This window comes from Chiloscyllium punctatum, chromosome 36 (assembly GCF_047496795.1).
Source record: "Chiloscyllium punctatum isolate Juve2018m chromosome 36, sChiPun1.3, whole genome shotgun sequence".
NCBI lineage: Eukaryota > Metazoa > Chordata > Chondrichthyes > Orectolobiformes > Hemiscylliidae > Chiloscyllium > Chiloscyllium punctatum.
In genome coordinates, this window is record NC_092774.1 from 48372824 (window position 1) to 48400373 (window position 27550).

Consider the following 27550-nt stretch of genomic DNA (forward strand, 5'->3'; position numbering starts at 1 on the left):
GGCCTTGGAGGACCGAGCCTGGGCAGCTGGTCCTCCAACCAATCGGAATGAAGGAGGGGCGGCGGCGGGGGGGGTCAGAGGTCGGACACGTCATGTCGCCCAATGCACTGAAGCCTGAACGGATTCGGGAGGTGAAGGAAAGGGTAAGGGAGAAAAAGGAAAACAGCGGAGGGCGGGAGACTGGTTACGAATCGGAAAGGTTTATTCCCCTCCACTATCCGAATTAGAAACTCATCGTCTCGCGTTTGCAGCAAACGGTTGTGGACGCCAGGCCGTGATAGGCCCACGTTACCTCTGCCATCTTTGGTGGGAGTAATGGTCAACGTGACGTACGAGGGGCCGCCATCTTTGTTAGGGGTAATATTCAACAGGACGTGCGAGCGACCGCCATCTTTGGTGGGAGTAATGGTCAACGGGACGTACGAGGGACCGCCATCTTTGTTAGGGGTAATATTCAACAGGACGTACGAACGACCGCCATCTTTGGTGGGAGTAATGGTCAACGGGACGTACGAGGGACCGCCATCTTTGTTAGGGGTAATATTCAACAGGACGTACGAACGACCGCCATCTTTGGTGGGAGTAATGGTCAACGTGACGTACGAGGGACCGCCATCTTTGTTAGGGGTAATAGTCAATGGGACGTACGAGCGACCGCCATCTTTGGGGGTAACGGTCAATGGGACGTACGAGCGACCGCCATCTTTGTTAGGGGTAATAGTCAATGGGACGTACGAGCGACCGCCATCTTTGGGGGTAACGGTCAATGGGACGTACGAGCGACCGCCATCTTTGGTGGGGGTAACGGTCAACGGGACGTACGAGCGACCGCCATCTTTGTTAGGGGTAATAGTCAATGGGACGTACGAGCGACCGCCATACTTGGTGGGGGTAACGGTCAATGGGACGTACGAGCGACCGCCATCTTTGGTGGGGGTAATGGTCAACGGGACGTACGAGCGACCGCCATCTTTGTTAGGGGTAATAGTCAATGGGACGTGCGAGCGACCGCCATACTTGGTGGGGGTAACGGTCAATGGGACGTACGAGCGACCGCCATCTTTGGTGGGGGTAATGGTCAACGGGACGTACGAGCGACCGCCATCTTTGTTAGGGGTAATAGTCAATGGGACGTACGAGCGACCGCCATTCTTGGTGGGGGTAACGATCAATGGGACGTACGAGCGACCGCCATCTTTGGTGGGGGTAATGGTCAACGGGACGTACGAGCGACCGCCATCTTTGTTAGGGGTAATAGTCAATGGGACGTACGAGCGACCGCCATACTTGGTGGGGGTAACGGTCAATGGGACGTACGGGTGACTGCCCTCCTTTTTGGGAGTAATGGTTAACGGGACGTACGAGCGACTGTCCTCATTTGCAATGATGGTCAACGGGACGTACAAGCAACTGCCACCTTTGTTGAGAGTAATGGTCAACGGTACGAACGAGTGACCGCCGTCTTGTTGGGAGTAATGGTCAATGGGTTGTCTGACCAAAGGCCATCTTTCGGGGTAGATTTCGGAGGAACCCTGCTCGTGACCGCCGTGTTTTTTTTTTATAGGAGACACAATTGAGGCTGGAAGTACACAGCAAGCCAAGGCAGCATCAGGTGGTGGAGGTCAATGTTTCAGGTGTAACCCTTCTTCAGGATTAGAGGTGGGGGTAGAGGGGAGCTGCAGGTCAAGCGCAGAGAGAAAAGTGGTGCAATGGTGAGGTAGTGCTGGGTGACCACAGGTGGTGGGTATGACCTGGTTGGTAGCCAGAAGGAAGGGTCCATCGGTGGAATGGAAAAGAGGTGGTGGGGCTGGAAAGGGACTCAGCTGATGAGAAGGAAGGTTATTTGAAATTGGAGAACTCAACGTTGAGAGTCCTCTGGGCTGTCGGCTGCCCAGGCCGAAGAGAAGGTGTTGTTCCTCCAGTTTGCAGTCTAATTCACTGTGGTAATGGAGGTGGCTGAGGATGGACATGTCGGAGAGGGAATGGGAAGGGGAATTTAAAGGGGTGGTCAGGCTGGCTCGAGCAGGCCTGGCTGAGATGCTCGGTGAAACGTTCCCTTAGTTTATGGTTGGTCTCATGATGTGGTGTTCACTACATCTGATGCACTAAACTAAGGTTGGGGGAGAGGTAGGTGAATCTTTGTCTAACCTGGAAGGATTGTTTGGGGCTGAAGGTGAGGGGAGTGGTGTATGACAGGTTTTGCATCTTTTACAATGGGAGGAACAGTGTCTGTGTATGTTTGCGACATCGAACAGTCACTCTTCAGTACATGCACAGGTATTCTTCCCAACTCTTCCGCTGTTACACCGATGACTGCTCCCTGCTCCCAGGTTGGACTGCATCAGTTCATGAACCTCACCAAGAACTCTCACCATGTCCTTAAATTCACTTGGTCCATCTCGGGACATCTCCCTCCCCTTTCTTGAACTCTCAGTTTCCATCTCCGGCAACAGTCTACAGACTAACATTTACTGTAAACCCACAGACCCCCATAACTATCTGGACTACACCTCCTCCCACTCTGTATCCTGCAGATACCCCACCCCATCTTTCCAATTCCTCCATTGGTCACATCTGCTCTGACAAGGAGACATTCCACTCTCCAGCATCCCAGATCCTCCAGCCTCCCGCCTGTCTACTTTTGGATTCCAGCATCTGCAAATTTTTTTGCCTTGAACAGCATTTATTATAACGGCATAGAGGTCGATAGCCCGGTAACAGGTCATAGAGTCATAAAGATGTACAGCATGGAAACAGACCCTTCGGTCCAACCCATCCATGCTGACCAGATATCCCAACCCAATCTAGTCCCACCTGCCAGCACCCGGCCCATATCCCTCCAAACCCTTCCTATTCATATACCCATCCAAATGCCTCTTTAATGTTGCAATTGTACCAGCCTCCACCACTTCCTCTGGCAGCTCATTCCATACACGTGCCACCCTCAGTGTGAAAAGGCTGCACCTTCGGCTTAACTTGAGAAGGAAACATAATATCGGTGACGTGATTTGGAGATGTCGGAGTTGGGCTGGGTTGTACAAAGTTAAAAATCACACAACACCAGGTTGTAGTCCAACAGCACACTAGCGTTTGGAGCGTCGCTCCTTCATCAGGTGGTTGTGGAGGACACAATTGCAAAGCACAGAATTTATTGCAAAAATTTACTCTGTGGTGTAAATGAAATTATCCGTTGAAAAATACCTTGATTGGCTGTTGAGTCTTTCATCTGTTTGAATATACCGTGAATACCATGGTGTTGTCTAGCTAACACCAATTGTTACAGTTATCCTGAGAATGCAACTTCTAAAAAAAAAGTTTTGTGATTTACACACGAAAGAAGTGAAACTATCATGGTATTCAAACAGATGAAAGACACAACAGACAATAAAGGTATTTTTTCAATGTATAATTTCAGTTACGTAACATTGCAAATTTTTGCTATAAAGTCTGTGCTTTACAACTGTGTACTCCACAATCACCTAATGAAAGAGCAGCGCTCCGAAAGCTAGTGCTTCCAAATAAACCTGTTGGACTATAACTTGGTGTTGTGAGTTTTAACTTAATATAGGTGATGCCATGCAGGTAGAAGGAATAGATTGTTGAGTGGTTAACCATAAAACAGAGCATGGTGAAGGCAGAACCCCTGTTTTGAGGAAACAAGAGTTGTGAAGACTTAAAGACTTTGGTACCTATTACGTTATCTTGCAACTGAAAATCCACTTGATTATGTTCAAAGGGCTGAGTGAAGTGGACTTTGTTTAAAAGTCCATCGGAAGGTCCACCTTGGTGAAGCTGGGAGATGAGATCTTGTTAATGTTGTACTTTTAATCACAAGGTGACAACTCAGCGTCGAAAGTGGCACAATCTATAATCACAGCATGAGTTTTCAGTTACGTTAAGAAGTTAATTGGGAATAACTAATTTCCTTAGTTTGTCGCTTATTTGCCCAATACATAGTGTTTATTAATGCTGGTTTTACACTGTCGCTCCAATAGAAAATCAGAAAACACAGACAGGGCCAAATTCAGCCTGAAATTGTCTGTCCTCCCTCTGTCTAAGCACCTGTATGCCCTCGTGTGCTACGATCTGGCTGTGCTACTCACAAAACTGTGCTTGGGTGTGCGATGTCAGTATATCAAATAGAACCTCTCCGGCTGCGGATTATTTGAGATTGGAAGGAAAGCTGAACGGAGACGGTGGAATGCTCTGGGATTTCTGATTTGCTGAACACTTGAGTTGGAGCAGCTGGTGTTGGACTGGACCACTTACCTAGACAGTTACACAGGAAATATTAGATAAATTTAAACCCAGCTCAACATCTACATTACTAAAAAACTGACCACTGCAACTCCCTGCTGACCACTCCTTCTGGCCTAACCTAACACCTTGATTAAATTTGACTGGATTATCCCAATCACCACCAACCTATAACAATCCTAACTTCTACCCATTTCCTCATCTGACGATCCAATGAGCCACCTAACCATATCATTCACCTCTCTTGTACCCACTTAAAGACTCAACCATTTAAACTGGATGTTTCAAACTTAACGTACAGCAGCTAGTTCTGTACCGAGGGTCTTGTCTTGCTGTGACTCCACTAAACATTTTTGCAGTTTAATAACATCCTTCCTACAGCAGGGTGACCAGATTGTGCACAGTACCCCGAATGCGACCTTACCAATTTCTTATACAGCTGTAACATGGTTAGATTAGATTAGATTACTTACAGGCCCTTCTGCCCAGCAAGTCCACACCGACCCTCTGAAGAGCAACCCACCCATACCCACTCGCCTACATATACCCCTTCACCTAACACTGTGGGCAATTTAGCATGGCCAATTCACCTAACCCAATTCTTGTACTCAATGAACCGATGAAGGGAAGTGTGCCAAATGTTTCCTTTGCCAGCCTGTCTCCCAATGACAGCACTTTCAAGGAACTATGTGCCTGCACCCGCTATGTTTCCTTTGCCAGCCTGTCTCCCAATGACAGCACTTTCAAGGAACTATGTGCCTGCACCCGCTAGGTCTCTCTGTTAGACATCATTTCCCAGGGCCCGACCATTAACTGTATATCCTGTGCTTGTCTGTCTCAGATAAATGCAACAACTTGCATTTATCCAAGTTAAATTCAGTCTGCCATTCCTCAGCCCGTTGACCCAGTTGATCAACATCCTGTTGCACTCTTAGATCAGAGTTGCGAGTATCGTGCTGGAAAAACACAGCAGGTCAGGCAGCATCTGAGGAGCAGGAGAATCAACATTTCGGGCATCTCCTAGTACTCTTAGATACTCTACACTGTCTACTCTGCCACCAAATTTGATGTCATTGTCAAACTTACTCGCCATGCCTCCTGTGTTTGCATCCAAATTGTTTATATAACTGACAAACAACAGGACCAATTCTAGTGGCACACCGCTGGTCACAGACCTCCAGAAAAAAACCCAACCCTTCACCTTTACATGGGATCCAATGGGAGCTAGCTAATTGGATACAAAGTTGGCCTGAACATAGGAGACAAGAGGATGTTGTTGACGGAGGGATGCTTTTCAGACTGGAGGCCTGTGACCAGTGGTGTGCTGCAAGGATCGGTGCTTTTCGTCATTTACAGAAATGGTTTGGATGTGAATACAGGAAGTATGGTTAATAAGTTTGCCGATGACACCAAAATAGATGGTGTAGTGGACTGTGAAGATGGTTGTCCCAGAGTAACACAGGACTCTAGTCAGATGGGTCAATGAGCCGAGGCATGGCAGGTGGAGTTGAACTTAGATAAATGTGAGATTTTGCACTTTGGTAAAGCAAACCATGACCAGATATATACAGTAAATGGTCGGGCTCTGGGGAGTGTTGCCAAACAAAGCGACCTCGGGGTGCAGGTGCATAGTTCCCTGACAACGGAGTCTCAGGTAGTGAAGATGGCGTTTGGCACGCTTACCTTCATTGGTCAATGCATTGGGCATAGGAATTAGGATGTCCTGTTGTGGTTGTACAGGACAATGGGGAAGCCGCTTTTGGAATACCACATTCAATTCCGGTCATCCTCCTTTCGGAAGGATGATGGTAAACTTGAGCGGACGACGTATAAAGGATGTTACCGGGACTGGAGGGTGTGAGCTATCGGGAGATGCTGAATAAGGCTGACTTTTCTCTTTTCCCCCCCGCCTCAGATCGGTGACCGTGTAGAGTTTTATAAAATCATGAGCAGCATGGATAGGGTGAAAGTCACGATAGTTTTCCCAGGGTGGGGGGGAGCCCAAAACGACAGGATATGAGGAAAGATTTTAAAAAGGACCCGAGGGGGTAACTTTTTCACGCAGAGGGTGGTCTGTGTATGCAAAAAGCTGACAGTGGAAGTGGTGGAGGTGGGTGCTATTACAACATTGAAAAGGCATTTGGATGGGAATATGAATAGGAAGCGTTGAGAGGGCTATAGATCAAAATGGAACTAGGTCAGATTGGGATGCCTGGTTGGCGTGGATGAGTTGGACCAAAGTGCCCGTTTCTGTGTGGTATGATTCCATGACCTCCCTCTGTCTTCTATTGTCAAGCCAATTTTGTGCCCACTTGGCTAGCGTTCCCTGGGATCCCATGTGATCTTGAGGATCTGAATTAGATTAGATTCCCCTACAGTGTGGAAACAGGTCCTTCGGCCCAACAAGTCCACACCGCCCCACCGAAGAGCAACCTCCCCAGACCCATTCCCTTACATTTACCCCTTCACCTAACACTCTATGGGACAATTTAGCATGGTCAATTTATCTAACCTGCACATCTTTTGGACTGTGGGAGGAAACTGAAGCGCTCGGAGGAAACCTACGCAGACACGGGGAGAATGTGCAAACTCCACACGGACAGTTGCCCGAGGTGGGAATTGAACCCAGATCTCTGGCGCTGTGAGGCAACAGTGCTAACCACTGTGCCGCCCAAACCTGAATACAGGCTGAGGTCACTAGTTATTGTCAGGAACAACCACTTAACAGATGCTCTTAATAACTTAGGTGGCAATACAATGGCTCCTCAATGCAAATAGTATGACAAAATGGATTCTAGGCTGCAAATTGACAATTCTGCTAAAGGCTGTATAAAATGGCTTTTAATTCTGCTACAGCTGCATAAGTGACTAACCACAGTCTGCTTTAATAGAGATTAGCAGAAAATGCTCCCTTTACAGCATAGAAATAACGAGACGAGATCAGACATTACCGGCCGGCCTAACTGACCTTCAAGTGCAGCTGCAGTGGCTTGGTTAGTGAGTTAAGGGTGGACTGAATCTTGGATAACAAAGTTGGTTCCCAGGAAATATCATTGGACCGAGCAGCTGTCAAATAAAACTATTTAGTTAATTGATTGGTAATTGTGTGAATGTACGATACGATTATGGCTTGTACCTTCTTATCTTTGTTTAAACCATGTGCACAGCTCGTCTGAGGAACAAGGAAGTGTATAACCTCTGTGTTCCTGGACAACCTGTGAAAAATAAAGAGTGAAGTCTTAAAGGACCAGACTGATTGCGAGTGTTTATTGCCTAGTCGCGGAACCCATAGATCCCAACTGGGATCTTCAATCTGACCTTACTAACTAGTCTACCATGCGTATTTTAGGTGAAGGCATGTTACAGACAGGAAGCTGAAAACAAACCTCACACCAAGATCTGACGGAGGCGCTCTGTTCAGAAGAACCGGAGTATCACACCTGCCTTTGACTGTGGAAAGGGAAAGGTTAGTAACTTGGCTCTCTGGAAAAGGATTTGGGGTTTTGATGTGACTGGGCTATTCACCACCCAGGAGTAACAAACTCAGTCTTAACCTGAACTGAGAAAGGACAGAAGAAACTAAATGGTGAGAAGTTGTGGACATCTGGTGTCTGAGTACGTGATTCACAGAAGGTTAGTTGGCAGGTATAACAAGTAGTCCGCAAGGGATAGGCTGGTTACTCTTCAATTATTCGGAGCATTGGAGAGACTGTCTGAAGCACTGTGTACAGTGTTGGTCATCGTAGGATGTTAATGCATTGGTTGACGAGATTAATACCTCAGGTTGCCTTCTGAGGAAGGGCTAAACCTGCATCATCTCGACTTCAGAATAGTTAGAGGTGAATTAATTGAAATATATAAAATTCTGAGGGGGCTTGAGTGTGTGGAGGCCAACAGAATATTTCCTCTTGTGGGACAATCTCGAGCTAAGAGTCAGTTTCCACATAGGGGCTCTCACCCATTTAAGGACAGGTGAGGAAACCATTTTTTTTAAGCTTTGTGGGGTTAAGAGTCTTTGGAATTCCCGGTCTCAAAACGTAGTGGCTGCAGAGTCTTTAGATAATCTTTCATTCCTTCAGTGATCAAAACGTTATCAGGGCTATACAGGAATGTAGACTTCAGGTTAAAATCTGAACAGCTACGATCTTGGATTAACTCTTTCCCCTTGCCACTGATTTTTACGCTTAGTTCTTCCAACACCTTCAACTTTTCAACTCATTTGCTGGATATATTCCTGGAGTTTAAAAGATTAGAAGGCAGTTGGATCAAAGATTTCACAATGTTACTTGAAACTGGTAGGGTTAATAGAGAGTCGAGAGTGCGGTGCTGGAAAACCCCAGCAGGTCAGGCAGCATCTGAGGAGCAGGAGAACAGACATTTCGGGAATAAGCCCTTCATCAGGAATCTGATGAATCTGCTGCCTGACCTGCTGCACTTTTCCAGCGCCACACTCTCGACTCTGATCTCCAGCATCTGAAGTCCTCACTTTCTCCTTCAGGGTGGATAGAGAGGAATGATTTCCACTGTTTGGAGGAATCCAGGATCGGGGGGGGGAGGCAAGGACTGAAATGACAGCCTGTCCTTCCAGGAATGAATGAGGAAATAGTTCTTCAGGTGAAGACTCTTGTTGAGCTTGTGCAGGAGGCTTTGGGGACAGGGATGTCAGAGTGCAAGTGGGACGGACAGTTAAAGGGACAACTGATGGGAAACGTAAGGCCCACCTTGCAGACTGAATGGAACTTGTTCCACAAAGTGACCGTCCAGTCAGTGTTTGCAGTCTCCCAGTGTAGAGCATACAGAATTGGGAGCAGTGAACACAAGAACTAAACTGCAAGAAGTAAACTTAAATCGCTTTTTGGATCCCTCTTTCAAAGCCTTGAGATCAATCGGGAGAAAAATCCTTTCTAACCATTCCTATTCAGATAAAGCAGATCAGGCCGACTGATGGAAAGTTCAACTTTATCATCAGAGATAAATCCCCAGTTGGCAAAGTGAACATTGTTCAGTTCCATGTGTGACTAACTGCTGCTATCGTTGTTCAACTTGCTGGTGTCTCAGCAGTGATTGATTAAATCCCATCTGATACCCAGACTCAAAGATTGCTCTCGCTCCAGTGTGAACGCATTCATGCGTGTCCTAGGAGTAATTTGTTCTCCAGTGCACCTTATCTTTCCAGGTGGTGAGGCTTGAGAATTTCGTTAAAGAGAGAGGAATGGAGGAACAAGAGTATGTCTTTCAGCCCATTGAGTCTATTTACTATCCAGAGAGATAGGTAGAGGGGCAGGTAGCATTGAAGGAGGCATGGAGGCAGCAGAGGGATTTGGACAGGTTAGGAGAGTAGGCAAAGAAGTGGCAGGTGGAAGACAACGTGGGAAAGTGTGAGGTCATGCACTTTGGTAGGAAGAATAGAGGCCTGGACTATTTTCTAAATGGGGAGAAAATTCAGAAGTGTGAAGTGCAAAAGGGACTTTGGAGTTCTCATCGAGAATTCTCTCGAGGCAAACTTGCAGATTGAGTGAGTAGTTAAGAAGACAAGTACGTTTATTTTGAGAAGCCTTGAATGTAAAAACAGATGTATTTCTGAGGCTCGAGAAGGCTCTGGTCAGACCACATTTGGAGAGTTGTGCGCAGTTTTGGGCCCCGTGTCTTTGTGACGATGTACTGGCCCTGGAGCATGTTCGGAGAAGGTTCACGAGAATGGTCCCAGGAATGAAAAGCTTAACATATAAGGTACGTTTGTGAACTCTAGGTCTATAATCAACGGAGGATCTAATTGAAACTTACAGAATACTGAATGGCCTGGACAGAGTGGATGTTGGGAGGATGTTTCCATTGGTAGGAGGGACTAGGACCCGAGGGCACAGCCTTGGAGTAAAGGAACAGCGATGAGGAGAAACTTCTTCAGCCAGAGAGTGGGGAATCTATGGAATTCACTGCACAGAAGGCTGTGGAGGCCAGGTCATTGAGTATATTTAAGACGGAGATAGAGAGGCTTTTGATTGTTAGCTCAGACAATACATTGAAAGTGTGAGGTTAGAGTCTGTTTGTTTGTATTCCAAACTGAGCCAAGATGTCACCTTTTTGTTTTAATCTCGGGGATGTGACTTGAAAGAAGTTCTGGGATTTATTTTAATGAATTGAAACCTACAACCTATTCGACAGGATGAAAGACTTAACAACAATCTAGCTTTGTTCAATACATCACATCAGTTGTATGACATGATGATGTTTTGCTATAAAGTCTGTGTCCTATGATCCTGCCCCATTAGCTCCCCGACAAAGGCGCAGCGTTCCAAAATCTTGTACTTCCAAATAAACCTGTTGGACTATAACCTGGCGTTGTGTGATTTTTAACCTTGGCATGGTTGGTAGTCCTGGCTTTGTAGGTAACATCTATGCAGTCGAAAGTTTCTGACCTAGGTGTTCAGTGGGACTGAACAGAACCTCAAATCAGTGAACGCACAGGGCAGGACTAATGTAAGGCGGTGTGATTTATAGAGAGCAGATCTTGCCTCCCCCTCTTTCCTTCTGTGAAGTCGCTCTGCTGCATCGATAAGACACTGGGTGTGAATAGCTAATGTAGCTTGAAGAATGAGTTGTCTTCATGCTGAGCAATTGATGTGGAGGAGCCAGTGTTGGATTGGGGTGGACAAAGCTAAACATAGGCCTATAGGTTTATTTGGAAGCACTAGCTTTTGAAGTGCTGCTCCCTCATCAGGTGGTTGTGGAACAGGGCCACAAGACACAGAATTTTAGAGCAAAAGATTACAGTGTGATGGAACTGACATGATGTATTGAACAAACCTAGATTGCTGTTAAGTGTTTCATCTTTGAGAATGGGTTGCAGGTTTCAGTTCATTAATATTGTTACCACACGGGTGAACCCCTCTGCTAACTTAAACCCAACACGCAGAAAAGATTCACCGCATGCTGTAATTTGTGAAAATTCAAGGGTGCCAAGACCGATCCCAAAGGTCACTATTTAAAGTAAAAATTAACAACTTTTTGAAAAAAGTCTAACAACGAATAGTTGTTAGATAGTTTAGGGAAAGGAGTGTGGTGCTGGAAAAGCGCAGCAGGCCAGGCAGTGTCTGAGGAGAGGGAGAATCGACGTTTCGGGCATATTCCTGAAGAAGGGCTTGAGGTTGGTGTGCCAAGCGGGCTGAGATAAAAAGTGGGAGGTGGGGGGGTGCAAAGGGGCGATAGGTGGAAGGAGGTGAGGGTGATAGGCTGGGGGGAGGCGGAGAGGTCGGGAAGAAAATTGCAGGTCAAGAGGGCGGTGCTGAATCCGGGGGTTGGGACTGAGATAAGGTGGGGGGGGAAGGGAAATGAGGAAGTTGGAGAAATCTACATTCATCGCCTGTGGTTGGAGGGTTCCTAGGCGGAAGATGAGGTGCTCTTCCTCCAGGCGTCGTGTGGCCAGGGTCTGGCAATGGAGGAGGCCAAGGACCTGCATGTCCTTGGCAGAGTGGGAAGGGGAGTTAAAGTCATGCCACCCTGTTCCCATCCTATCATAAGCCGATTACCTCACTTGGTAGTTGTTTTCTTATCTGGCCATCCTGCTGTCCTTGTCTGCATTCTTTGTCCTTGTTTGTTAAAGTTTGTTCTTTTATCCAGTTTCTCTTATCATACTATAAGCTTTATTGTGAAATGCCCTTGCTGTTGCTTTTTGTGGTCAGCTACAATCCTTTCAAGTTATTTCCTAGCTTAAAACTATTTTCTTTAAAAGACCCTCTCTATATTCATTAAAGTCTCAGCCTTAAGTATGCTGCATGCTACAAGAATTAACACCCCACCACCCCCCCCCCACCTACAAAAACAACATTTCTAATCTCCCACACCCCCCAATAAAGATGGCGGCCTTTCCCCGATTCCTGGCTCTGGGAGGCCAGAGGCAGACTGGGCAAAGATGGTGACTGGGCATGCGCTCTCTGGATCACGGCAGCAGCAAGACGTCACGGCGCATGCTCCTGGTCTCCCAACAGGCGTGATTGACGTCGGTCTCAACCAATAGGAGGCGGGGCTGTCCTCCAGCCGATGGGGGAGGACAGGGGGCGGTGCTGAGCCCGGATCAGCGCGAGGAGAGTTGCATGCTGTTAGTATTGGCCACATTGAAAAATCACACAGCACCAGGTCATGGTGCAACAGGTTCACTGGGAAGCACTAACTTGCAGAGCGCTGCTCCTTTGTCAGTAAGATAGTGGGACAACGTACATAGGACACCGAATTTATAACGAAACGATCAAAGCCTAATACAACTAATAGAATAGAAGAATCCCTACAGTGTGGGAACAGGTCGTTCTGCACAACAAGTCCACACTGACCCTCCGAAGAGTATCCTACCCAAACCCATTACTCCTGACTAATGCACCTAACCCTACACATCCCTGAACACTATGGGCAGTTTAGTACTGTCAATCCACCCGAACCTGCACGTCTTTGTACTGTGGGAGGAAAGCAGAGCACCTGGGGGAAACCCACACAGAGAATGTGCAAACTCCACACAGGCGGTGGTCCAAGGCTGGAATTGAACCCAGGTCCTTGGCAGTGTGAGGTAGCAGTGCTAACCACTGAGCCACCATGCAGCTAACTTATTAGACTAACCTATATTACTGTATAGTATTTAATCACTTGGAAATGGAGGTGCGAGTTTCGATTGATTAATATGGAAATCTCAGAATTTCTTTCATCAGTAAATTGTAAAAAGGTGATATCAGAGTGCATTAAAGGTGTGTGCTCAGAGTCTGTCCCATCCTAGCGTCAGACAGGTTTTATTTTCCAAAGGAGGTATTTGTAAAATGTCACATTGACTGCCTACAGATTGTGTGCTTTTTGAACAAAATACTATGCATCTGCAAATACAAATCTGCAATTGCAGATTCATCCCGTTGACACGTGTGTGTGCATGCACGAGAGAGAGAGTGTGTGTGTGTGTGTGTGTGTGTGTGTGTGTGAATACGCGTGTGCTTGAGACAGCATGTGTGAAAGTGTGACAGAGTATATTCCTGCGAAAGGGTGCGTGTGTGTGTGAGAGAGAGAGAGAGAGTGCGTGAGAGTGTAAGTGTGGTGGGGCCGCCTGTAGTGTGATATGAACCCAAGATCCTGGTTGAGGCTGTCCTCATGGGTACAAAACTTGGCGATCAGCCTCTGATCAGCAACTCTGTGTTGTTGCGTGACCCAGAGTCCGCCTTGGAGGACGTTGACCGGGCGCTCCAAGGCCGAATGTCTTTGCTGAAGTGTTCCTCCACGGGGAGGGAACATCCCTATCTGGCAATTGTTAGATGGTGTCCATTCATCTGTTGTCATAGTGTCTGCTTGGTTTCCCCATTACACCATACCTCAGGGTATCCTTGCCTGCAGCGAATGTGACAGACAGCGTTGACCGAGTCACGTGAGTACCCAGTGCACACGTTGTGGGTGGTGTCCCTACATGTAATGGTAGTGTCCTTCTTGACGCTGCTATGGACCCTCAAAACATTTCACGAAGGTAGCCCAGACCCTAACATTTCTAGTTGTTTTGAGCGAGAGTTAAGTGGATATTCCTGGAGTGATGCAGTTCGTCAAAACCTCTCAGTTTTGAACGAAACAGAATTTATTTACAGAGTGCTGAATGAAACGGATACAAACAAAAACAGAATACAGAATAACCTCTCCGAAATCCCAGTAGAATTTCCCAACTTAATGATGCTGTTGCAAATTCCTGTAAAGGTCCCCATGAACAAAAACGTTGAGATCAAACACAGCGTCTCACAGGAGAAGGAGAGGAATGGCAGAGTGTGGAAGTAAGTCGGACCAGATTTGACACAAAATGTCCGTGGAAGCCATTTTGCCACAAAGCAACCTTTGCAGTGAGATACAGACTGCTAACCCTGCTGTGAGAAACTGAGTCAAGGAATTTGTTTTGTTAAAATGTCCTGGCAGCTGCAAGTCATCTCAGTCCCCCGGCCCCTTAGACGCAGGTGCTGCTTTCATAGATGATGTACTGTCCGTTACATGACTTATCCGTTCCTGTCCAGTTCAAACCTCCAATATGAGATAGCATTCACTTCTGTAGACGTTAAAAAATGTAGGTCTGTGAAATGTATGTACGAACTAACAGTTTAATTTGCAGCTGCCGCTAGGCTGCGTAATTAATGGGCAGTGGGCTTGTGATAACACTCAACATTGGAGCCCCCCCCCCCAGAGGTGCGGACTCAACCCCCTACTGTACTCACTGTATACCCATGACTGCATCGCCAAATACCAGACTAATGTCATTTACACACACCACCATAGTCTGTTGAATCTCAGATGGCGACGAAACAGACTACAGACAGGAGGTGGAAGACCTGGAAAAATGGTGCACTGAGAATAACCTAGCTCTTAATGCCGGCAAAACCAAGGAACTCATTATTGACTTTCAGCGGGATGATACCCATGCCCCCCGACACATTAACAGCACAGAGAGTGTCAAGCTCCTGGGAGTGGTCATCCCTAACAAGCTTTCTTGGACTCTTCATTTGGACACCCTGGTTACAAAGGCCCAACAATGTTTCTTCTTCCTCAGGCAGCTGAGGAAATTTGGCATGATGGTGAATACCCTCGCCAACTTTTATAGGTGCGCCACCAAGAGCATTCTGTCTGGATGTATCACTACCTGGTATGGCAAATGCACCATTCAAGATCAGAGACAGTTACAGAGAGTGGTGAACTCAGCCCGGACAATCACAAAGGCCAACCCCCCATCTATAGAATCCATCTACCAGGCCCGCTGTCAAGGAAAGGCCGCCAGCATTCTCAAAGATCCATCCCACCCTGGCAATGTTTTTCTACAACCTCTACCATAGGGGAGAAGGTACAGAAGCCTGAACACACACACCAGCCGGTTTCAGAACAGTTTCTACCTTACTGTTGTTAGAGTACTGAATGGACTCACAAACTCTTAACATTCGCCTGTACCTATGTTTTTGTTTTTACTGCTGTTTACCTATTACTTACTCTCTGTGCTACTGAACTCTGTGATCTGCCTGTAGTGATTGTAGATAAAACTTTTCACTGTGCCTCGGTACACATGACAATAAATTCAATTCAATTCAATTGATTGGAGAGGAGGCAAGTAGAACAGACAGTGGAACAGCAATGGCAGGAGTTTATGGGAGTAATTCAGGAGAGACAATAGAGATTCATCCTGAGGAAAAAGAAGTATGGGAAGATGAGGCAATCATAGAACAATACAACGCAGAACAGGCCCTTCTGAACACTTGGAAATGTATGATATTGGGCTACGTCAGCATGGGTGCACCAAGTGGAGGTCATGCCTGTCAAAACTGCTAGAAATCTTTGAGGACGTAACATGCATGATAGATCAAAGAGAGCCAGTGGGTGTCGTCTATCTGGACTTCAAGAAGGCGTTTGACAAGGTGCCACACGTGAGGCTACTGAGTAAGTTGAGGGGCCATGATTTCAGAGGCAAGGTCCTAACATGGATAGAAGCTTAGCTGCCTGGCAGAAAGCAGAGAGTGGGGATAAAAGGGTCCTTCTCAAGATGGCAGCCGGTGACAAGGGGTGTTCCGCAAGGCTAAGTGTTAGGGCTACAATTTTTCACTTTATGCATTTACAATCTTGATGAAGGAACTGAGGGCATTCTGGCTAAGTTTGCAGTTGATACAAAGATAGGTAGAGGGACTGGGAGCATTGAGGAGGCAGGGAGGCTGCAGAAGGGTTTGGACAGGTTAGGAGAGTGGGAAAACAAGTGGCAGGTGGATTACAATGTGAGAAAGTATGAACTCATGCATTTTGGTGGGAAGAACAGAAGCATAGACTATTTTTCAAGTGGGGTGAAAATTCAAAAGTCTGAAGTGCAGAGAGACTTGGGAGCTCGAGTCCAGGATTCTCTCAAGGTAAACTTGCAGGATGAGTCAGTCTTTAGGAAGGCAAATGCAATGATGGCATTTATTTTGAATGGACTTGAATATAAAAACAGGGATGTTCTTCTGAGGGTCTATAAGTCTCTGGCAAGGCCACATTTGGAGTATTGTGCGCAGTTTTAGGCCTCATATCTCCGGAACAACGTACTGGCCCTGGATTGGGTTCAGAGGAGGGTCACGAGAATGGTCCCAGGAATGAAAAGCTTAACGTACGACAAACATTTGAGGACCCTGGGTCTATACTCAGTGGAGTTTAGAAGGATGAGGGGGAATCTGATTGAAATTGTAGGAAGGATGTGGAAACATTGGAAAGGGTTCAGAGGAGATTTACCAGGATGTTGCCTGGTATGGAGGGAAGGTCTTATGAGGAAAGGCTGAGGGACTGAGGCTGTTTTTGTTAGAGAGAAGAAGATTGAGAGGTGACTTAGTAGAGACATACAAGATGATCAGAGGGTTAGATAGGGTGGATTGTGAGAGCCTTTTTCCCTCAGATTATGATGGCTAGCACGAGGGGACATAGCTTTAAACTGAGGGGGTGATAAACATAGGACAGATATCAGAGGTAGTTTCTTTACTCGGAGAATAGTCTGGATATGGAATGCACCGCCGACAACAGGAGTCGACTTGCCAACTTTGAGGGCATTTAAATGGTCATTGGAAAAACATATGGATGTAAATGGAATAGTGTGGGTTAGATGGGCTTCAGATTGGTTTCACAGGTTGGCGCAACATTGAGGGTCAAAGTACTACGCTGGAATGTTCTATGTCCTATGAAACTTAGAGAATACTGAGTGGCCTGGTGAGGGTAGATGTTGGTAAGATGTTTCCATTGGTAGGGGGGACTAGGACCTAAGGGCACAGCCATAGAGTAAAGGGAAGATCCTTTAGAACGGAGGTGAGGAGAAACTTCTTTAGCCAGAGAGTGGGGAATCGATGATATCTATAATGAATCTCTCGGTAGGTTCTTGATTGTCAAGGGGATCAAGGCTTACAGGGAGAAAGACAGACAAGGGACATGTCCGATAGGTAACCTTCATCGTCCAGTACTTCCCAGGAACGGAGAGACTATGCCATGTTCCTCGCAGCCTGCAACACATTATTGATGACAGGTCAAAAACTGTGGTGCTGGAAAAGCACAGCAGGTCAGGCAGCATCTGAGGAGCAGGAGAGTCGACGTTTCGGGTATAAACCCTTCATCAGGATGACAGTGAGCCAAGATCTTCCCTATGCCACAACCTCTTGCCTTTAAACAACCACCAAACCTTAAACAGATCTTTGTTCGCAGCGAACTACCTTGCCTTCAGGACAACACCACCATCCAACCCTGTCTCGGCAACCATGGCAAGATGTGTAAGAGCATTGCCAAGGACGCTACCATTACACGTGGGAACACCACCTACCATGTACACGGCAGGTACCCATGGCTCGGTTAACATTGTCGATCTCATACGCTGCAGACAAGGATGCCCCCGAGACATGGTACAGTGGCAAGACCAAGCAGACGCTACAACAGATGAATGGACACTGCGCAACAATCGCCAGTCAGGGATGTTCCCTCCCAGTCAGGGAACACTTCAGTTGTCAGAGACAATCGGCCTCGGATTTTCGGGTAAATGTCCTCCAACGTTGACTTTGGGATACGTAACAATGCAGAGTCACTGAGCAGAGGCTGACAGCTAAGCTCAGTAACCATGAGGACAGCCTCAACCCGGATCTTGGGTTCATGTCACACCACGGGTGACCCCACCACACAATACACACGCACTCTCTCTCTCTCTGTCTCTCTCTCTCTCTCTGTCTCTCTCTCTCTGTCTCTCTCTCTCTCCCTCTCTCTCTGTCTCCAACTCCCACTCCCACACTCTCACTCTCCCTCTCACTCCTACTTCCTCTCCCCCTCTCTCTCTCTCTCTCTCTCATTCCCTCTCTCTCTCTCATTCCCACTCTCTCTCTCATTCCCACTCTCTCTCTCACTCCCACTCTCTCTCTCACTCCCTCTCTCTCACTCTCACTCCCTCTCTCTCTCACTCTCATTCTCTCACTCTGTCTCACTGACTCTCACTGTCAATGACTCACCCTCTCTCTCACTCCCACTCTCTCTCTCACTCACTCCCTCTCTTCTCTCTCTCTCACTCCCTCTCTCTCACTCCCACTCCCCCTCTCACTCTCACTCTCACTGACTCTCACTGTCACTGACTCTCACTCTCACACTCCCTCTCTCTCACTACCACTCCCTCTCTCTCACTCTCACTCTCTCAGTCTCACTGACTCTCACTCTCTCTCTCTCTCGCAGTCGTTCATTCTCACTCTCTCACACACACGCGCTCTCTCTCTTTCTCTCTCTCTCACTCTATCCCTCTGTCTCACTCTCTCTCACACAGTCTTCCTCTCACTCTCGCTCTCACACACACTCACACATTCGCACACATACACTTTCTCACAGGCATATACACCGTCACATTTGCGCACACACTGTCTCAAGCACACATGCATTACCACACACACTCTCTCTCCCCCCCTCTCTCACTCACACACACACACTTTCGGTCTGCCCCTCTCCCTCACCCATGTAAGTGTGAATGGGTTGAATTTGCATTTGCAGATTGTATTTGCAGATACATTCTATTTTGTTCAAAAAGCACACAGTCTGTAGGCAGTCAGTCAATGTGACATTTTATAAGAAACTACTTTGGAAATAAAACCAGTCTGACTCTAGGTTGGGACATAGACAGACTCTAAGCACACACCTGTAATACGTTGTCTGAGCTGAGATCTCACCTTTTATATACTGATAAAACCTGAGAGTGTGTGTGTGTGTGTGTGTGTGTGTGTGTATGTGTGTAGTTTCCTTCATTAGGATAAAAAGGGACAAATGGGATGTGTTTTCAGTACCAATGAATCAAATTGTAATGCGGAACTCAGATGTGATAGGGTTCGTTAGTGGGAGATGATCTGAATCAGTGTGGAATTAGAATCCCTAGAGTGTGCAAACAGGCCTTTCGATCCAACAAGTCCACACCGACCCACCAAAGAGTATCCCATCCAAACCCTCTACATTTACCCCTGACTGATTCACGTGTCCCGCACATCTTTGTGATAGAGGGAGGAGACTGGAGCAAACCCACACAGACACGGTGGGGGGGAGAATACACAAACTCCACACAGAACGTTCCCCGAGGCTGGAATCGAGAATGGGTCCCTGGCGCTGTGAGGCAACAGTGCTAACCACTGAGCCACTGTGCCACCCACAGTAATACCACAGGAAGCCTTGAAATCTGAGGGACAGTAACTGAGAATGTATTTTTGTAAAAGTAGCAATCCTGTTGCTATCCGATAGTGAAGCTGATGGAAGTGTTTGAAATGGAGCCATGCTGTGCAGATAGTGCTGTTGGACTGGGGTCGACAAAGTTGAAAATCGCACGACACCAGGTGAGATTTCCAAAGGGTTTATCTGAAAAAGCGAGCTGTCGGAGCACAGCTCCTTGACTCTAACCCGGTGTCGGGGCATTTTCAACTTTGTAAATGGACAGCACTGGAGAATGATGTACGTTAGAACTCAGTGAGCCTCTGAGGGGAATAGGGGCACGTGCCCAGCAGCAGACAGTTCGTGTTGTTCCGGGAGAAGTCAGTCCTGCCTGTGCTGATGTCATGATTTACACAGCGCATGGGCAGCTCTTTTCCTGAGCGTACAAAGGATTACTCGAAGCAATTCGCAGAGGATCAACAACGTCTACCCCGCACTCTGACTCACTCCGTTGATGAGTGGTGAACGAGAGATTGCTTGACGCTGGGGCAAGTTCAAAGCAGTTTTACCCAGCGGTCCAGTGAAAGGGACGGAGACAAACACAGGCAGCTGACTGGATTGTCTTGATCTTCATGGGAAAGGAAGCTCCAAGAGTCTTCTATGAGGCAAATGTTGTTCCTGTGTTCAAGAAAGGGAATAGGGAAATCCCTGGGAATTGCAGACCTGTCCGTCTGTAGTAACCAAGGTGCTGGAAAGGATTCTGAGAGGTAGGATGTATGACTATTTGGAAGAACATAAGTTTGATTGAAGATAGTCAGTGTGGCTTTGTGAGGGGCAGGTCATGCCTCACAAGCCTCATTGAGTTCTTTGAGGATGTGACAAGACAAGTTGACAAAGGTCAAGCAGTGAATATGGGGTGTGTGGATGTCAGTAAGGCATTTGAAAAGGTTCCCCATGGTAGGCTCATTCAGACAGTTAGAAGGTATGGGATACAGGGAAATTTGGCTGTTTGGATACAGAATTATTGACTGAAGGCAGCGAGTGGTAATGGATGGAAAGTATTCCGCCTGGTGGTCGATGACCAGTGGTGCCCCACAGGGATCTGTTCTTGGGCCCCTGCTCTTTGCAGTTTTTAATAAATGACTTGGATAAAGAAGTGGAAGGGTGGGTTTGTAAGTTAGTAAGATGACACAAGTGTCAGTGGAGTTGTAGATAGTGTCGAGGGTTTTTGCAGGCTACAACAAGACATTGACATGGACAGGATGCAGAGCTGGGCTGAGAGGTGGCAGGTGGAGTTCAGACTACATAAATGTGAGGTGATGCATTTTGGAAGGTCGAGTTTGAATGCTGAATACAGGATTAAAGGCAGGATTGTTGGCAGTGTGGAGGAACAGCGGGATCTGGGGGGTCCACGGACATAGATCCCCCAAAGTTGCCACCCAAGTTGATAGGTTTGTTAAGAAAGCAAACACTAATAGAAGTGTTTTGGCTTTCATTAACAGGGGTATCGAGTTTAAGAGCCATGAGGTTTTGCTGCAGTTCTATGAAACACTGGTTAGTCCACACTTGGAATATTGAGTACAGTTTTGATTGTCTCATTCTAGGAAAGATATAGATGCTTTAGAGAGGGTGAAGAGAGGTTGGGGGGGCTCGGGCTTTTCACACTGGAGAGGAGGAAGAGAGGTGATTTGATAGAGGTGTACAAGGTCATGAGAGGCATGCACAGAGTGGATAGACAGAGACTTTGCCCCAGGGCAGAAATGACTGTCACGAGGGGGGGCATAACTGTAAGGTGATTGGAGGAAGGTATAGGGGAGATGTCAGAGCAGCAAAACCCAGAGAGTGGTGGGCGTGTGGGGAGCACTGCAAGCGGTGGTCCCGAGAGTCAGAGACATTCGGGACCTTTAAGCGACGGCTGGACAAGCACATGGACGGCAGTGAATTGAGGGGAGTGAAGGTTAGTTTGGTCTTAGATGAAGCTAAATGCTCGGCACAACATTGCATGCTGAAGGGCCTGTACTGTGCTGTACTGTTTTCGAGTTGTTTGAGGTGAGGATGAAGGAGATAAGGTAGAGCGGTAGAGTGAGAACTCTTCAAAAGCAACCATCTTACATATAGATATTAACTGGGTAACACTGATCAACTGGATTAAACACAAAGTTGATTTATTGACTATTGAGAATATTGGCATTGTTACAAGGTTAGAAATGATTAAAGTCAGAATTAAATAGATTGCAATGAATACTGTTTAATCTCAGATATGGTTACCAGCAAAAATCCATTCACTGCACTTATTTGTAAACTCACTCATATCTCAGCTGGTCAGATGACCTTGAGGAACCCTTCCCACACTCTGAGCAGGTCTCTCCCCACTTGTATCTACATGAGGGAATTGGAATGTGTTACGACACCGGGGTAAACTCCCCCCCCCTACTAATTTAAACCAGTAACCCAGTAACACAGAAAAGATGTGCCCTGTGCGGTAGTCTGTGAATACTTCAGAGGCCAAGAACTATCCCAAAAGATCATTATTTAAAGTAAAAATTAGCAATTTTATTTTTTAAAGTCGAACAGAGAAATAATTAACGAACAACTATTTACAACTCCTGTCTCTAACCTAACTTTTACCTTCTCCTCTACAATACTAGTCCGATAAAACCCCTGATTAAGATTTACCAAAAAATTCAAATTTCAAAACCAGCCAGCTGTCGAATCTTCCCTTTGTATCTTCCTCTGTAGACATGCTGTCCAGGTCGGTGTCAATGTTTCTCTCTGTCCAAACTCCTTCTCTAGACAGGAACCTCTCCGAGAGTTCCCACTAGCAGCCTACATCTGTTGGTCTTTTCACAGTTCTCCCTCTACTGTTCACGTTTTCCTGGTCTTATACCCACCCAAAAAAACGGATTATGTCATTGGCTTTTAGTATTGTCAATATACTGCATTCAAACTCGATTGGAGTTTGGTATGTTTTGGAGTATAATTTAAACTGATTGGCCTAATTCAAATTTGTTTTGGTCTCCAGGCAACCAGCTACACGAGCTGCTGGGCCATTTGCATCTTGTTCGGAACACTTGGCGCTGTCAGATAGTTCTGCTCACTTTTAACTCTCGTAAAGGCATGGTACACTTCCACATCTTCTTAACAGAAAGTCTGAGCCTAGTCTGAGCCTAGTTCCCACCGTGACGGTGCTGGAACAGTCTCTCAGCAGCGTGAACGTGTCGATGGGACGTCGGAGCCTCACTGCTTTTAAAGCAGTCCCTGCAACCCAGGCATTTAAAAGATCAGTAAGAACTTGCTGGTGTCTCAGCAGACTGGATGGCGAGTGAACCCCTTCCTCTATACGGAGCAGATGAACTGCCTGTCCCCCCTGTGTGACTGCCCAGATCGGCGTTAGATGGCTAACTGAATCACTTCCAACCATCCCCACATTCCAAAGACTTTTTTTCCCAACAGAAATACTTCCCTGTTCAGGGTTCGATAACATTTACGTTTGTGATAAATCACTGTGGGCAATTTTAGCATGGTCTATCCACCCTAACCTGTACATCCCAGAGCACTGTGGGTAATTTAGCATGGTCTATCCACCCTAACCTGTACATCCCAGAGCACTATGGGTAATTTAGCATGGTCTATCCACCCTAACCTGTACATCCCAGAGCACTATGGGTAATTTTAGCTTGGCCTATCCACCCTAACCTGCACATCCATGAGCAATGTGGGTAATTTAGCACGGTCTCATGATGTAATGTTTGTTTTCAGTGGCCCGACTATAAATCCTTCCATTCTAATGCCCCCATTTGATGTCTTTTAAACAAAAGGAAGAACAAACTATGAGTGGGAATTCATAAAGCATACAGGAGTAGTGAAATTAAGCTGAATGAGTCTGGTAGTTTGTGGAAGGGCTGCTGGGTTGTCACAAAACCACATATTGTTCAGGAATGAGGTAAAAACAATGACTGCAGATGCTGGAAAGCAAATACTGGATTAGTGGTGCTGGAAGAGCACAGCAGTTCAGGCAGCATCCAAGGAGCAGCTGCCTGAACTGCTGTGCTCTTCCAGCACCACTAATCCAGTATTGTTCAGGAATGTCCATCTAGAAGGGGAATCTATCAACCAGTCTGAACCGACATAGGAAGCTGACCTCAATGGGAGAAGAGAGGGGGGGGGGAAGAGAGAGGATGAAAATATGATGGTCTGTTTATACACTTCTAAAGCGTGACCACTTTGGCCTGAAATCTCATCTGTTTACAAAAGGCCTCTCAACATCCTTTCCACCTCTGTACAAAACCCGTCTGATCGGAGCCCAGCCCGGTTTATTACCCCTCTGAGAAAAATCAAAGACAGTCTCCTTGAGCCAAGGAACAGCTTTTAGGAAAAAAGGAAGGGACTAGCTTTTTGACACTACAGTATGGAAACAGGCCACTTGGCCCCAACAAGTCCTCACTGACCCTATGAAGAATAACCCACCCCCTGCCCTATTACTCTACATTTCCCTGGACTAATGATGAAGGGCTTTTGCCCGAAATGTGTTTTTCCTGATCCTCGGATGCTGCCTGACCAGCTGTGTTTTTCCAGCACCACTCTAATGCACCTAATCTGCACATCCCTGAACACAATGGGCAATTTAGCATAGCCTATCCACCCTAACCTGCACATCCCTGAGCACTATGGGTAATTTAGCATAGCCTATCCACCCTAACCTGCACATCCCAGAGCACTATGGGTAATTTAGCATGGCCAATCCACCCTAACCTGCACATCCCTGAGCACTGTGGGCAATTTAGCATAGTCTATCCACCCTAACCTGCACATCCCAGAGCACTGTGGGCAATTTAGCATGGTCTATCCACCCAAACCAGCACATGCCAGAGCACTATGGGTAATTTAGCATGGCCAATCCACCCTAACCTGCACGTCCCTGAAGACGATGGTCAACTTGGCGTGGCCAATCCACCCTAACCTGTACATCCCAGAGCACTATGGGTAATTTAGCATGGCCAATTCACCCTAACCTGCACGTCCCTGAAGACGATGGTCAATTTGGTGTGGCCAATCCACCCCAACCTACACACCTTTAGATGTGTAATTCGTCCCACGTAAACATGGTGGTCAGTGCATGCGTTCCCATTGAAGATGGCAGTGGTAACCTGGGCCTGAGTAGAGCGAGAGAGTCACTCATTCTGGTGTTGTGCTGCAAGGTGAAACTATTTGTTTCTTTTCTGTCATCTGCAGACTTCCCCACGTATTTATGAGGCTTTCGGGTCCAAGTCACTGCCTTTATTCCTTCCCCCAGTGACCTACTCTGTTGTTTTGCTGAAGTCCCCCTTTTCCTTTCCCACTCCAAGCCGATTCACTCACGGTCTGGCACAGCGCATGTTTGTGTCACTCCACTGCAATGCATGGAGCCCGCGTGTTGGAGAAATAGCTATTTTGGAGTGAATCGCGCATACAAGTCTTGAGTACTGACACGTTTATTCGCGACATGTCGCGGGGAGAGAAAGGGCAACCAGTTAGATCGGATGGTCCCGAATCACTCCAACAGGTCACAGAGCTTCACGAGACTTTATAGCGTGCAATTAGCTGACCGTTAACTACAGGATAATATGCAGGCACAGGACAATTTGCATAACGTCAGCCCCAGACACGTAGTGCCTGGTCGCAACCGTTAGTAACTGATAAGCAGGTGATAGTAGACAATGGCTTCACCCATTTGCCCCAAAGGAGCCTTCCACATCCATCAAAGTTTCACCTGCACTTCCACACATGTCATTTACTGTGTCCGTTGCTCCCGATGCATTCTCCTCTACGTTGCAGAGACAGGACGCCTACGTGCAGAGCGCTTCAGAGAACCTCTCTGGGACACCCGCACCAACCAACCCCACCGCCCTGTGGTCGAGCACTTCAACTCCCCCTCCCACTCTGCCGACGACATGCAGGTCCTGGGCCTCCTCCATCTCCACACCCTAACCACCCGACGCCTGGAGAAAGAACACCTCTCATTCCACCTTGGACCCTGCAACCACACGGCATCAATGTGGACTTCACTAGTTTCCTCATTTCCCCTCCCCCCACCTTCTCCCAGTTCCAATCTTCCAACTCGGCACCGCCTTCATGACCTGCCCTACCTGTCCACCTTCCTTCCCACCTATCCGCTCCACCCTCCTGACCAACCTATCACCATTACCCCCCACTTCCGTCTACCTATTGCACTCTCAGCGATCTCCTTCCAACCTACTATCCCCCCCCCCCCCCCCCCCCCCCCACCTCCTATTTAGCTCCCAGCCCCCCTTGGCTCACAAACCTCATTCCTAATGAAGGGCTTTTGCCCAAAACATCATTTCTCCTGCTTCTCGGATGCTGCCTGAGCTGCTGTGCTTTTCCAGCAACACACCCTTGAACTCTGATCTCCAGCATCTGCAGTCCTCACTTTCTCCTACAATGGCTTCATTTGTTTATCAACTATCTGCGCAGCTACAAGACTGACTGTTTTTCAGGCTGACATGGGAAAACAAGCTTTGTTCAGGGCAGACGCTGAATATGAGGCAAAATGGTTTCCGCACATTTAGTATGTGACAAAATGGCTTCTACAATTCTCCCACACCATGGCAACAACCAGAGCACATTCTTCCTCTGCTGAGGATGCTGGGTAAATACCCAGCGATTGAATGGGGCTGAAGTTGAGCAAAAAAAATTACCTTTATTTTGTTTTCCAAGTCCTTTTGTAACCACAGCTGCAAGATGTAAAAACGAGTGAATCGGTTGACACAGCAAATAAGGTGCACCATAGTTCTGCCTTGGGTGTAAAGAACATCAGAACAAACTTGTTTGATATTTTCTTCTCAATCTGTTCCCAGACATTTATTACACATCTCTGGAGCAGGTGAGACTTGAACTCAGGCCTCCCTTGGCATCATGGTAGCCCACAAATCTACCAACACACTGAAACAGCTACTAATGAACCTAAAGGACCCTGTACCAACAACCAGCAAAACCATTGTCATTTACAAAATACCCTGCAAGGACCATAACAAACACTTCATCGGACAGACAGGCAGATAACTGGCCACCAGGATACATGAACACCAACTAGCCACCAAAATACATGACCACCTATCACTAGTATCCTGACAACACATCCATCCTGGGACAGGCTAAACAGAGACGCGCATGGAATTCCTAGAGGCCTGGCATTCAAACCGGAACTCCATCAATAAACATATTGATTTGGACGACATTTACCAAACTCTGAGAAAAAGAACCGGAAATGATATCACCCACCTTAACAGACCAAGACACACAGACAGCAAGTGGAATGGAGCACCAACGTTTCACCAGAGGCTCACTGATGATGTTACCTAGCATGATGACGAAACATCTGAGCACAAACCTGCCAACTCAGCAAGCAAACTTACAACCTGAACCTCAACCGAAGCTACAAATCTTCTCAGAAATTGCAAAGTAAAAGCTGTTAATTTTTGACCTAGGGATAGTAAAATCACAGTCTAGATTAGAGTGGTGCTGGAAAAGCACAGCAGGTCAGGCAGCATCCAAGGAGCAGGAAAATCCACGTTTCATACAAAAGCCCTTCACCAGGAAAGCCCTTGCATAGTAAAATCACAGTATCCCGACAATGCAGAAAGACACGATGGAGCCCATTGATTCTGCACAGACTCTCGAAACTGCATCTCCACCCCACCCCGTAATCCCACAAGGGGTCTTTTTTAACTTTGGCTAACCCACCAAACCTGAATATCCCTGGACTCTACAGGACATTTTTAACAATGGCAAATCTAACACGCACATCCTTGGACTGTGGGAGGAAACTGGATTTGGAGATGGGCAATGTTAAAAATCACACAACATCAGGTTATAGTCCAACAGGTTTATTTGGAGGCACTAGCTGTCAAAGCGCTGCTTCTTTATCAGGTGCAGCAGGACCATAAGACACAGAATTTATAGCAACAGGATTGCAGTGTCATGGAATGTAATATTAAACAAATTTAGTTTGAGTCTTTCATCGTTTAGAGTGGTCATGTTAGTTTCAGTTCCTTCATCTGTAAATCCCAGAACTGTTTTAAGGTTATGTTCTCAAGGTATGATTTGGAGGTGTCAGTGTTGGTCTGACATAGACAAAGCTAAAAATCAC

At 46.9% G+C, this 27550-nt stretch overlaps 1 long non-coding RNA gene across 2 annotated transcripts; it reads left to right on the forward strand.

Annotated features, from left to right (window-relative positions):
- Window positions 1-62: 62 nt before the first annotated feature.
- Window positions 63-27361, forward strand: LOC140460478 (uncharacterized). Of its 2 annotated transcripts, none has more exons than XR_011954113.1 (3): window positions 63-143; window positions 7607-7723; window positions 26259-27361. It is a non-coding gene; the product is annotated as an uncharacterized lncRNA (long non-coding RNA). The 2 variants fall into 2 exon arrangements; XR_011954114.1 differs by lacking the exon at window positions 26259-27361 and adding an exon at window positions 22427-23166.
- The last annotated feature ends 189 nt before the right edge of the window (window positions 27362-27550 follow it).